At 41.2% G+C, this 14,338-nt stretch overlaps 1 protein-coding gene across 1 annotated transcript in view; it reads left to right on the top strand.

Annotated features, from left to right (window-relative positions):
• Nucleotides 1–14,338, top strand: part of COL8A2 (collagen type VIII alpha 2 chain) — a 384,151-nt gene that overhangs the window by 53,904 nt on the left and 315,909 nt on the right. The gene's annotated exons all lie outside the window — the stretch shown is intronic.

Here is a 14,338-nt window from a genome sequence, read left to right as displayed (position 1 = left end):
TCATTATGGTACCATAAAGTAGGCTTTGTAAACAGCTAAACTAATAGATTTCCAGACTTTTATTAGTTCCAAACCATACCATGATGTAAGCTGGAAACAATCTAACAAAGTTCCTGGAAGTAGAAGTTTATTTTGACCAAGTTGCAAAGAATTTTGGGGAGACACATGACTTGTTTTTTTAAGCCTCTTTAGCAGACAGGGACAGCAGGCACTAACCAAGGGTCATTCAGACCGGGGGCTTCAACAGGTCCAGATGCACATAATTAAAAAAAGCATACTGAAAAGCAAGCATGCATGTAAATAACTAATTTGATCCATACCCCAGTCAGACAAATCAAGGACATCCTACTTTCTACCCAATGGTCAAGAAGATTGAAGGAGTATGGTTTTGACCTGGTATTAGCCCTCATCCCCTTGATCTATGGGTTTGTCTCTAAAATAATTATAAATTTATCAGTGGAGATAACATTATATCCAATGTTGGGACACATAACAGCCAATATCAAGCAGCCTACCTTCCTTTCCCCATATATACCCACCCTTTAATTCTCTAAAGGGTCATCACCAAAAACAAGCCTTCCTTCTACTACCAATGTCGTTAATTGGTAAACAGACCTTGGGGTAACATGTAGTACTATTGCAGTCACAATCACTTATCACATGAGTACTGTGGCCCTCTTCTTGTACGAAATGTAGAATGTGGAATTCATGATGTGACGCGACCCAACGGGTGGCCGGTCAGCAATTGGCACAACACTCACACAATGGGATGGTATTGGGGAGAGGAAGGCCCTACCAATAGGAAATGAGGGATGGTCACCACCTGAGTTCAAACCTGAGCCTGTCCCTGCACTCCCCTAACGTCCTTATGTGGGTCCTCCCCCCCACCGCCTTCAGGATACCTCGTCCCTAACTGTCACCTAACTGCCCTGGTTAGTGCACTGGACGGCGAGGGGTGCTAGCCTCAAAACTGCAAATATTACCACACAGGGGATAGTGACAAACAAGAAAGGGACGAGGAAATAACAACTTAGCTTTCTCTGCTGCAAAGCACCGCACAGTGAAATAAAGGCACCAGGAAAGCTCCTCATCACTGAAGATTGCTTTATCACCGACACTCAGCTGATGTATCAGGTGACCTTTTAAATGATGGTGGGAGTGGTCACCGACCACACCAGCTGACCCAGCAGCATTGCAATTACACCAGATCACCAGTGGGGGTAAAACTGACATTAACCCCGACTGGCCTGAAAGGAAAAAAATTTTAACTGAGTGGAATCAGAGCTGCCACAAATCCAAAAATGGATTGTGACAGTGGAATTCGTGTAACAATTACTGTGACAAATATCTTACAATAGTTATTGATAATATTGTTTAAAAATAATGACTTTGTGTCAACTGATTTGATACATACATTAAGAAAATCTCCTGAGATAACAGTATAGCATAATTTGGAATAGTATTTCTATGCTATGCCACAGAATTTTGCAGCCAAGTGTCTTAAAGGTTTGTCCCATAAATAGCATGTATGAGCTTTCCTCAAGATATGTGATAAATAGAGATAATCAAATGTTTTGAAATTCAAATTCACCAGGTTCGGCAAATTTTTACCAAAATAGTTTATTTGTAGGGAATATATTCACAAAAAATCATGGGTGCTCCAATTGCCCTGAACAGATGTGTATAGCCCTCTGAGGTCCCATAGGATTGTGTAGGAATATATGATAACTGGGGGTCTGATCATCGGGACTTCCACTAATCATGAAAACAGTGGTCTCAAAGTTTCCTTTGTGAATGGAGCAGTAGGGGACTTGTATGACCACTGCTTCATCCACTGTTTATGGAAGTGAGCATGCTCACTCCCTCAGTGCCTAACCTCCTTAATCTAATCTTTTCCATTTTATAGTTAGTTGCCTTTTTGTATTTTATAACTATAAGAGACATCATTTTCTCCTCTGTTGACATCATTAATTTTTTTATACAACACCTACATATTCTGTGGGCTGTATTCATATCAAATTAATGCCACATACGGTAAATCCTGAAGATGATTAATATCTTGCATATGGAAACACAGAACTTCATTTTTGCACTAATTTGGTTAGTTCTATACTGTTTCAATGAGAATAGTTTGCTTACAGAGTTTTCCTAAATAATTTTTGAAGATTTTCTACATTTTGTTAAGATGAGTCTGTTCCTCAATACCTGTGAAAACTTTGCAAGACTTAGAAATTTCTCATAGCACCTATCCAATATTTCCTGGCCAGTGTGATGTGAATGTGCTTTAAACAAATGCAACTGCACAGAAAACATTTGGGGTCCCAATATGTCATATACAGCTTTTTCTATTCATCAACATTTCTATGCATTTGCAAATGACTCCCAGCATTTTACTCCATAAAGCCTTTGTGAGCTTAAAAACACACAGTTGAATTGTTTTAAAAGCCCCTTGTACTATTTCGCCATAATGTGCTTAAAATGTTCCATTTTATCCAAACCACAGGCTCCTTGGTTCCTAGAAAAGGGGTAAAAGGAGAAATATAAAAATAACACATTACTGCATTGCTGTTAACTCTTACTAACTGGCAGCCGATGTCAGACAGGGCACAAGTAGCTCATACTCTGTCTATGGAAGCCTAACTGACAACGTTATGGTAGTTTTCTATAAAAGTGACGGGATTTACAGCTGAGCATTATGAGAGGTGTTACAGTTTTTGGGTCTTAAATTCAATAACGGCAATGTTTGGTAATTATCACTTCTAAATGAATATGGGTCAGTGACCCAAACCGCAAGTATATAAACGGCTCTCCAGCCTGCCAAAAGAAAAGTCCGCTTCAGCTGAAGTTTGGTTCTGTTGACAGCAGAGTTTCCATGGAGTTACAGTAGTTTTATGCTAGACACAATACACAATGTCTAAGCTTCCTCCTGTTTTTATTGTGTTTTTATATGTATCATATTCACATTCTTTTTTAAATCTTGCACACAAATATGTGCCCCTTCCAATGCCAAATTATGAAGAACTCTTCTCATTTTATAATTCAAAGACACAGATTCAGATGGAAAATATGAACACATGTCAATGCTACATCAATATCTACAGTTTCAGTTTGTTTTCTGCTGTAGAATGAAGTTTGTTCTTATCCGTTCCCTTCTAGATTTAATGGGAATCTGTCACTTCCAAAAACACTACTTACTTATTAATGTCCAGGTAAATAATGTTACAGTGCTGTCTGGCTGTCAGACTGAAAGTTCAGCTACTGGGAGTAAATAAACTTATTTCCTACTAGGAACTGCTGGATTTCAGTCACAGGGGCATGCACGAAGTGACTAGAGTCACCACTCACAGCACTGTGAGGAGACACCTATCAAAGAGCTGGGGAGCAGTGAAGATCGAGCACTGAAATGCTCTAGTGCTTGGAACCTGGTTGCTCGGATGTGCTCGACTGGAGTAGCGAGCATAATAGAAGTAAATGTGAAACTTGAGCATTTCTCCCTCTCACTGTCCCCAGAGCTCTACAGCTCACAAAGAGTTTGGCTGACAGGGGAGTGCCTGCTCTTCTAGCAGAATACCCTGCTTCAGTGCAGCGAGCGGCTCAGTTAATTCACATGAGCTTCTTACGGTGACTCAAACATTCAAGCACCATGTGATACCCAGTACTCTTCGATACTCGATCGAGCTTCCCAATGGTCAATCTAGTATCAAGCAGTGCCTAGCATGCTTGTCCATCACTACTAGGGAGTGCTTCCAGCTGCTCCATACACGCCACTATGACTGAAAGCCAGCAACTCCCTGGAGGAAATAAATTAATTTTCTCCCTGCAGCCACACTTTCAGTAAGGCAACCAGGCAACATTGTAATGCTACCTATGTCCTTGACTTCTCATTATTGTGTTCTTACTGTAACTGTCTGCTTTCCAGAATTGGCAAACAACTAAAGGCCATTGTTACTGCTCTTAAAAAAGTTAGCCAGTCATCTCCACAGACAATTGAAAAACAAATTTGCATAGTAATGCAGAGATATAGGACTGAATTATCAAGAAATAAATGTGCTATAATTGCTACTATTAGTGGAGACCAGCAATGACAGAAAAGAACAAAACAAAAAGCTGAATTAAAGAAAGGAGAACTCAAAATTATGGCCTCGATTCTTCAAAGCAAGGCTAGAATTCTATCTTAAATTGGTTGAAACATCAAAAAATGTTGACAAAACTTAGTTGCGCAAATATTTGTGACTTTTGGTGTTTTCACTACAGTTTTTTTTTAATTCTTCCAAAATTGGTGTAGCTGGGGTGGAATTGGCAGGTGTGTGACTCCACACCTTGTTTAATTCATGATTAGCTGTAGCTTTGCCAATGCCAGAAAACTTACTTACGGAGGCACATGTGAGACTCTCCAGATTCATAAAGAGGTATGCACCTCTTCATGAATCAGGAGCATCTGGCTCAATCAGGCTTCCTCTTCAAGACCAGCCAGTCTTGACAATTCAGGGTATATGTGTTGTTTTAAATTTAAGGTGGAAAATACTCTTCCAAAAAAGTGACTCACATGCCCATGGACAAATATTGCACTTCAGCATTATGTACAGTGGGGAAAAAAAGTGTTTAGTCAGTCAGCAATAGTGCAAGTTCCACCACTTAAAAATATGAGAGGCGTCTGTAATTTACATCATAGGTAGACCTCAACTATGGGAGACAAACTGAGAAAAAAAAATCCAGAAAATCACATTGTCTGTTTTTTTTTTCATTTTATTTGCATATTATGGTGGAAAATAAGTATTTGGTCAGAAACAAAATTTCATCTCAATACTTTGTGATATATCCTTTGTTGGCAATGACAGAGGTCAAACGTTTTCTGTAAGTCTTCACAAGGTTGCCACACACTGTTGTTGGTATGTTGGCCCATTCCTCCATGCAGATCTCCTCTAGAGCAGTGATGTTTTTGGCTTTTCGCTTGGCAACACGGACTTTCAACTCCCTCCAAAGGTTTTCTATAGGGTTGAGATCTGGAGACTGGCTAGGCCACTCCAGGACCTTGAAATGCTTCTTACGAAGCCACTCTTTCGTTGCCCTGGCGGTGTGCTTTGGATCATTGTCATGTTGAAAGACCCAGCCACGTTTCATCTTCAATGCCCTTGCTGATGGAAGGAGGTTTGCACTCAAAATCTCACGATACATGGCCCCATTCATTCTTTCATGTACCCGGATCAGTCGTCCTGGCCCCTTTGCAGAGAAACAGCCCCAAAGCATGATGTTTCCACCACCATGCTTAACAGTAGGTATGGTGTTTGATGGATGCAACTCAGTATTCTTTTTCCTCCAAACACGACAAGTTGTGTTTTACCAAACAGTTCCAGTTTGGTTTCATCAGACCATAGGACATTCTCCCAAAACTCCTCTGGATCATCCAAATGCTCTCTAGCAAACTTCAGACGGGCCCGGACATGTACAGGCTTAAGCAGTGGGACACGTCTGGCACTGCAGGATCTGAGTCCATGGTGGCGTAGTGTGTTACTTATGGTAGGCCTTGTTACATTGGTCCCAGCTCTCTGCAGTTCATTCACTAGGTCCCCCTGCGTGGTTCTGGGATTTTTGCTCACCGTTCTTGTGATCATTCTGACCCCACGGGGTGGGACTTTGCGTGGAGCACCAGATCGAGGGAGATTATCAGTGGTCTTGTATGTCTTCCATTTTCTAATTATTGCTCCCACAGTTGATTTCTTCACTCCAAGCTGGTTGGCTATTGCAGATTCAGTCTTCCCAGCCTGGTGCAGGGCTACAATTTTGTTTCTGGTGTCCTTTGACAGCTCTTTGGTCTTCACCATAGTGGAGTTTGGAGTCAGACTGTTTGAGGGTGTGCACAGGTGTCTTTTTATACTGATAACAAGTTTAAACAGGTGCCATTACTACAGGTAATGAGTGGAGGAAAGAGGAGACTCTTAAAAAAGAAGTTACAGGTCTGTGAGAGCCAGAAATCTTGATTGCTTGTTTCTGACCAAATACTTATTTTCCACCATAATATGCAAATAAAATGAAAAAAAAACAGACAATGTGATTTTCTGGATTTTTTTTTCTCAGTTTGTCTCCCATAGTTGAGGTCTACCTATGATGTAAATTACAGACGCCTCTCATCTTTTTAAGTGGTGGAACTTGCACTATTGCTGACTGACTAAATACTTTTTTTCCCCACTGTATCTACATAGAGCTGAACTACTTTACACGATAAAATCTTGGATAGGTGAGGCTCTGTGTTTGAGAGAAATTAATCCAGTTTTCTAACCTTTCTAACTTTAAGGCTATGTGTCCACGTAGCGATTCTGAAGCAGAATAAACCTGAGCAGAATCGCACACCCTGCTCCCGGGAAAGCACATGCGTTTTTTGATGCGCTTTTTTAAGTGTTTGTCAAGCGTTTTTGCATGCGTTTTCCTAAGCGTTTTTGCCCATATAATTGATGGTATGCAGAATCGAATGCGATTCCGCAAAATTAATGAACATGCTGCGGTTTTAATCGCTTAGCGTTTCCGCAGCGGTTAAAAACGCACCATTGGCACAACATGTGCATTTTTCATTAAAAATCAATTGATGCTTTTCTTAAGCATTTCTGCAGCAGAATCGCTTGTCTAAAAGTGCTGCAGAAATGCTTAAAAAGCGCTACGCGGGCACACAGCCTAAAGCTAAACACAATGGAAAAGTGAATGTATGGCAGTAGAGACTTTTGGCCAACCCCCAGCCCCTTTGGAGGCACTACAGTTAATTCATTTCTTACAGATTTTTACATCACTCTCATCACTCAGAAGACATTTGCCAGACTCAAAGGCATAAGATTGTAATGAAGGGTGGCCACATTGTAAGTGATGTTAGTGAGTGGGGTAATTATTAAAAATTCAATCCTGCTAGATTTCTGTGTGATCCCAATCACTCTCATCACTTTCGGTAGTTGAATATTGCAATATTACGCTAAGTAACCACATGTCATTTACTTAACTTAAGATATTTGGCAGTCATTTGTCCAACTAAGAAAATACTGTGTTGTTTCTGAATGGGTAAGCTGAAGAGCCCCAATTTCGATGTCTATATGCCATTTTAGGACATATGGAAAGGTATGGACAGGGTATTGCTGACATGTAAATTTCCCATTTTCTTTTATATTTTGTCATAGTATCTGTATTTTATGCTGTTTATTTATTATATGTATGGTTTGTTTTTACCCTAGCATATGAAACAGCCTTGTCATGACTTTGAATTGGATACTGCTTTGTTTTATATTTAAAAAAATAAAAATGACAAAGACAAGTTTTCCTACTGATGAGAAAGAAGTGCTTTCAGCCACTTAATTGGAATTGACCTAGGTTGGTTTCACATTTGTGTTTGGATCCAAAGTCCTATAATTATGACATCCTTCTGATACATGAAATATATTTAAAGCATTAACCAAATATACAAATAGCACATAATGGATAAATCTGGTTAGGAACAAGAGAAATAGTACAGTTCCCCCACACAATTTACATAGAAGGTTAGAGAGGGTGGAGTACTCATATACATGCAAAAAACACCAAATAGAATAAAAGCCACAATTTTATTACAACATCTAAAACAAATACATAACAATTAAAAAAGAGGTATTTTTAGGAGGAACAAGAAAGAGAGGCCCATACATGTAAAGAGTCATACATGAGAGTACAAATATCAGGCAACATGAAATAAACAACTGCACAAAAGGCGAGTAACAACGTTATTGAGAGACTATGTGTCATCTCAGTATAATAGATCGTGCATAGATTCAATAAACTAATCAAAAAGAAGAAAATAGAGAAGTGTCATGGACAACAGCCATAAGTGCCAATAGAAAATAGATGCAAGCCTACAGTGTAGGGCAAAACTTACCCATAGTATATTGAGATAGGTGTTAGGTGCCGGGATTTTCTCGCTGCACGGGATGGATCCCAAGCCTTATCTGGCCCTCAGTCTCCCATTTGGGTCCGGCCACTGAGTCTGTATATTGAGATAGGTGTTACATGCCGGGATTTTCCCGCTGAACGGGATGGATACCAAGCCTTGTCTGGCCCTCAGTCTCCCATTCGGGTCCGGCCACTGAGTCTGCTGCTGAGCGCAGGCTTCGGTCCCGGTGTCTTGCTCAGATTCATGTAATGCGTTTGGTTACTGCTGACTCTCCAGCTAAGCCTTTAGTAAGCAGTGGCATGCAGGTTCAGCCTTGCGCCTTGGAGGCTAAGTCCAGAGATCACTTTACTAAGCATGTCTGTGATGTGACGTATTCCTATGGGAGGTCGGACGTCAGCTGCTCAGGTGATATGGCAGCTCTGGATTGGTCCACGGGCAAGGTCCTGTATACCTGGACATGAGCCTAATGTATAAAAAGCTCTCAGAGGCGCACGCCGGGGTGCTAGTATCATTTATCTTTGGTGTGTGTGAGTGGATGTGCTACCACTCTGTATGCACGTGTGTGTGTTTAGATACCTCCTGAGTTTTAGCCAGTTAGGGCTTTTTGTACCCCGATTGGCTTTGCATCTGTTTCCTGCATGTGCGCGGTTAGCACATGGACGTTCACGGCAAGATCCAACGAAAGAGCTGTGCTCTCCTGTGAAGTCTACAAGGTTAGTAGTTAAAGGGAATCTGTCACCTATTTTTAGCCCTATCAGCTGCCAGCACCGCCATCAGGGGCTTATCTACAGCATTTTGTAATGCTGTTGATAAGCCCCCGATGTAACCTGAAAGATAAGAAAAACAAGTTAGATTATACTCACCAGGGGGCTGTGCAGTGGGTGTTGCGGTCTGGTTCGGCGCCTCCCATCTTCTAGCGATGATGACCTCCTTCTTACTTCTGACGCGGCTCTTGCGCAGGCGTACTTTATCTGCCCTATTGAGGGCAGAGTAAAGTACTGCAGTGCACAGGCGCCGGGAAAGGTCAGAGAAGTCCGGCGCCTGCGCACTGCAGTACTTTACTCTGCCCTCAACAGGGCAGAGCAGCGCGCCGGAGCCGTGGCAGAAGTAAGAAGGAGGACGGCATCGCTAGAAGGTAGGCGCCGGACAGGACCGAGACACCCATCGGACCAGACTGGACACCAGGGTGAGTATAATCTAACTTGTTTTTCTTATCTTTCAGGTTACATTGGGGGCTTATCTACAGCATTAAAGAATGCTGTAGATAAGCCCCTGATGGCGGTGCCGACAGCTAGTAGGGCTAATAATAGGTGACTGATTCCCTTTAACGTCAGTTTTTGTATTTTTCTTGTGACTCAGCATCTGTTTTGGCCACATGTGCAATGGGCACAGGCCAGTTACAGAGTGAGCGCAAACCTTTAGCTCTACCTCTCTGTGAAGCTAAAAGAGCTGAGTGTTGTGCGTTCTGTTCATATTGCTTGGAGTTAACGCAGTCCTATTTTGGAGTTCGCCTGATGTCTTTAGTTCGTCATTGCTCACATTAGCAGCAGTTTTACATCTCTGCACAGTGGACCCCGGGTTGCAGTCGCACTTAAATATTTATTTTATTTAGTGAGATCTGCCAACCCTAACAATATGGACAACCCACAATGCCCTGACGTGTGTTTTGCTTTCTCATAGGGAGGGTCTCAAACAATGATCTCCTGTCAGGTTATATATGCATGTCCCCACCTGTGAAGCCAATTAAGTGGCGCATGATCAATGTGAGCCACACCATATTGATAAGACCGCCATCATTGCATCGGTTATCAGGTGCAATATGACCCTGTGATGTTAATGACATGCATGTGATGTGTCATTGATGGCTGGCAAAGAATACCACAGTGCTTAGACGCACTGAGCATGCGCACATCAGCAGCTACTTTTATGACGTCAGGACAGGCAGAGGCCATACAGGCCGAGGTGTTCTTTTCTGACTGTAATGGAGCTTGGGGTGGTAACCGCGGGCGAGGGAAACATCTTCCACTTCCCAGCCTGCTTCAGAAAAACAGGGTCTGTTTTCAGTGTGTGTGAACAGATTACTACAATGGACACCTCCCAGCTCCTCTGGTCTACCACGCATTATATGGCTCCGATTCCAAGCAACACCATGAACAGGAAACCACAACAGTCTATAATACCCAAATCATCATTACTAACAGTTTCACTTCTACACAAAGAACAACAGGAGATGCAGATATCTTTCTCTTGGTTACAGTATAGTGGCATGTGTTCAATAAACATTTTCAGTTACACAGTTGGTAAATTGAAGCACTTAGGGACCTTCAAACCTTTTTATATATTGAGACACTTTAGATGACCAGTGACCTCTTCCCTTCAGTTACTTTTCGTGAACCACGTAACAATGCACCTGTGGCTGTCACTTTACTGAGTGTGCCCCCAGCCTTGCTGACTCATCTCTTCTAAAACCTGCAGCTTTCAAAGCTGGGCTGCTACTTTTCCCATTCCCCAGAGACTATTATGGACTCTTATAATGTTTAAAGGACATAAGTCCGCTTCCCCAACTAAACTGCTTCGAGTATTCTGCTGCCACCAATGGAGTTCTTAGAAGCTTCCACCCTCTCTTCCTGCTTTTCTGCTCTCTTCATCCCCTCCCCCAGGTTATGATCACCTTGACCAGAGGGTGTCCTTACTTCTTCCTCTTCTGTTCCTTAACTGACATCCCTTTCTGTGCAACTAACCCAGAGATTCCTAATCCTCCTCCCCACTATGGGCCAGCCCTACAGTTATCCCCATGACACCTAACTAAATCGGAACTACAGCTACAGGAAGTTAGCAATAAAATACAGTACAGTCAAATACATTACCATACATTAAATGGCAGGAGTTGTCAGAGAAGTACAGTGGGTATGGAAAGTATTCAGACCCCTTTTAATTTTTCACTCTTTGCTTCATTGCAGCCATTTAGTAAATTCAAAAAAGTTCATCATTTTTTTCTCATTAATATACACTCTGCACCCCATCTTGACTGAAAAAAGCAGAAATGCAGAAAGTTTTGCAAATTAATTAAAAACGAAAAACTGAAATATCACATGGTCATAAGTATTCAGACCCTTTGCTCAAACACTCATATTTAAGTCACATGCTGTCCATTTACACGTGATCCTCCTTGAAATGGTTCTACTCCTTCATTGGAGTCCAACTGTGTTTAATTAAACTGATAGGACTTGATTTGTAAAGGCACACACCTGTCTATATAACACCTCACAGCTCACAGTGCATGTCAGACCAAATGAGAATCATAAGGTCAAAGGAATTGGCCAAGAACCTCAGAGACAGAATTGTGGCAAGGTACAGATCTGGCCAAGGTTAGAAAAGAATTTCTACAGTACTCAAGGTTCCTAAGAGCACAGTGGCCTTCATAATCACTAAATGGAAGATGTTTGGGACCACCAGAAGTCTTCCTAGACCTGGCCGTCCAGCCAAACTGAGCAATCGTGGGAGAAGAACCTTGGTGAGAGAGGTAAAGAAGAACCCAAAGATCACTGTGGCTGAGCTCCACAGATGCAATAGGGAGATGGAAGAAAGTTCCACAAAGTCAACTACCACTGCAGCCCTCCACCAGTTCGGACTTTATGGCAGAGTGGCCCGACAGAAGTCTCTCATCAGTGCCAGACATATGAAAGCCTCCATAGAGTTTGCTTAAATACACATGAAGGACTCCCAGACTATGAGAAATAAGATTCTCTGGTCAGATGAGATGAAGATAGACCTTTTTGGCTATAATTCTAAGTGGTATGTGTGGAGAAAACCAGGCACTGCTCATCACCTGCCCAATACAATCCCAACAGTGAAACTTGTTTGGTGGTGGCAGCATCATGCTATGGGGTGTTTTTCAGCTGCAGGGACAGGACTGGTTGCAATTGAAGGAAACATGAATGCGGCCAAGTACAAAGATATCCTGGATGAAAACTTCTTCCAGAGTTCTCTGGACCTCAGAGTTGGCCGAAGGCTCACCTTCCAACAAGACAATGACCCTAAACACACAACTAAAATAACAAAGCAGTGGCTTCAGAACAAGTCTGTGACCATTCCTGACTGGCCCAGCCAGAGCCATGACCTAAACCCAATTGCGCATCTCTGGAGAGACCTGAAAATGGCTGTCCACCAACGTTTACCATCCAACCTGACAGAACTGGAGAGGATCTATAAGGAAGAATGGCAGAGCATCCCCTAATCCAGGTGTGAAAAACTTGTTGCATCATTCCCAAGAAGGCTCATGGCTGTACTAGCTCACAAGGGTGCTTCTGCTCAATACTGAGCAAAGGTTCTAAATACTTATGACCATGTGATATTTCAGTTTTTCTTTTTTAATTAATTTGCAAAAATGTCTACATTTCTGTTTTTTTTTAGTCAAGATGGGGTGCAGAGTGTACATTAATGAGAAAAAATTAACTTTTTTAAATTTACCAAATGGCTGCAATGACACAAAGAGTGAAAAATTTAAAGGGGTCTGAATACTTTCCGTAGCCTCTGCAGAATACCATCCTTTCCACCCTCACATGACCCTAAGCACCAGTAACATGGGTTCTTCTGTGTGTGATGTAATTTGACACAGGAACCTCAGATGTAAATGAACTAGAAAGCAAGGATAGAGTCCATTTTATAAAATAAAGGGGAATTTACTTTTAGTGGAACTGGTGAAACATATGTTCAGTAGATAGGAGGCATAAAGTTTGTTGTTCACATCTTTTATTTTACAGAAAGGTACAGATATGTTGGTCATATGTGGCAGCACATCACTTGTTAGCAGCAAATCGGCATAGGTAGCTTGAATACTCGAATATCCTTCAGTGACCACAGCCCACTTGCGTGTGGTACTCATGCCCCGGCGTGACAAGTCCAATATTTCTTCACTTTAATTCCTAGATCTGGCCTAGACACTGACCAGTTTTTTGTCCATGTATATTTATAATAAATATTTAAAGCGTAACTTTAAGTGTCATTTTAATTTTCATTTCATAAAAAAATATAAAACATATTTCATATAGGTGTATATCATAACATTTGCATCTGAGCATACATGTTTATATCATATGCCATGGTGGATAGATTTTAATTTCCGTTTTTTAATAGTTTTTATTGGTCATCCATATATATTTATAACCATTTAACCCCTTTACCCCCAAGGGTGGTTTGCACGTTCATGACCTGGCCAGTTTTTACAATTCTGACCACTGTCCCTTTATGAGGTAATAACTCTAGAACGCTTCCATGGATCCCAGTGATTCTGACATTGTTTTCTTGTGACATATTATACATCATGATAGTGGTAAAATTTCTTTCATATAACTTGCGTTTATTTGTGAAAAAAATGGAAATTTGGTGAAAATTTTGAAAATTTCGCAATCTTCCAACTTTGAATTTTTATGCCCTTAAATCACAGAGATATGGCTCACAAAAAACTTAATAAGTAACATTTACCACATGTTTACTTTACATCAACACAATTTTGGAACCAAAATATATTTTTTTAGGAAGTTATAAGGGTTCAAAGTTGACCAGCGATTTCTCATTTTTACAACACCATTTTTTTTAGGGACCACATCACATTTGAAGTCACTTTGAGGGGTCTATATGATAGAAAATACCCAAAAGTTACACCATTCTAAAAACTGCACCCCTCAAGGTGCTCAAACCCACATTATTAACCCTTTAGGTGCTTCACAGGAATTTTTTGAATGTTTAAAAAAAATGAACATTTAACTTTTTTTCACAAAAAAATTAATTCAGGTCCAATTTTACCAAGGGTAACAGGAGAAATTGGACTGCAAAAGTTATTGTGCAATTTGTTCTAAGTACGCTGATATCTGATATGTTAGGGGAAACCACTGTTTCGGCACATGGCAGAGCTCAGAAGGGAAGAAGCGCCGTTTGACTTTTTCAATGCAAAATTGGCTGGAATTCAGATCGGACTCCATGTCACGTTTGAAGAGCCTCTGATGTACCTAAACAGTGGAAACCCCCCAAAAGTGACCCCATTTTGGAAACTAGACCTCCAAGGAATGTTTCTAGATATGTGGTGAGAACTTTGAACCCCAATGGCTTCACAGAAGTTTATAACGTACAGCCGTACAATTAAAAAATCATTTTTTTCCACAAAAATGATCTTTTCACCCCCAATTTTTATTTTCCCAAGGGTAACAGGACCCCAAAAGTTATTTTGCAATTTGTCCTGAGTACGCTGATACCCCATATGTGGGGGTAAACGACTATTTGGGCACATACAGAGCACAGAAGGGAAGCAGCACCATTTGACTTTTTTGGCTGAAATTGAGATTGGACACCATGTCGTGTTTGGAAAGCCCCTGATGTACCTAAACAGTGTAACCCCCCACAAATGACACCATTTTGGAAACTAGACCCCCCAAGGAACTT

Source organism: Dendrobates tinctorius, unplaced genomic scaffold, assembly GCF_039654945.1.
Source record: "Dendrobates tinctorius isolate UK_male_01 unplaced genomic scaffold, ASM3965494v1 ptg000015l, whole genome shotgun sequence".
Lineage (NCBI taxonomy): Eukaryota > Metazoa > Chordata > Amphibia > Anura > Dendrobatidae > Dendrobates > Dendrobates tinctorius.
The sequence above is the reverse complement of the archived record's forward strand: the minus strand, read 5'-3'. Positions and strand labels throughout refer to the sequence as shown.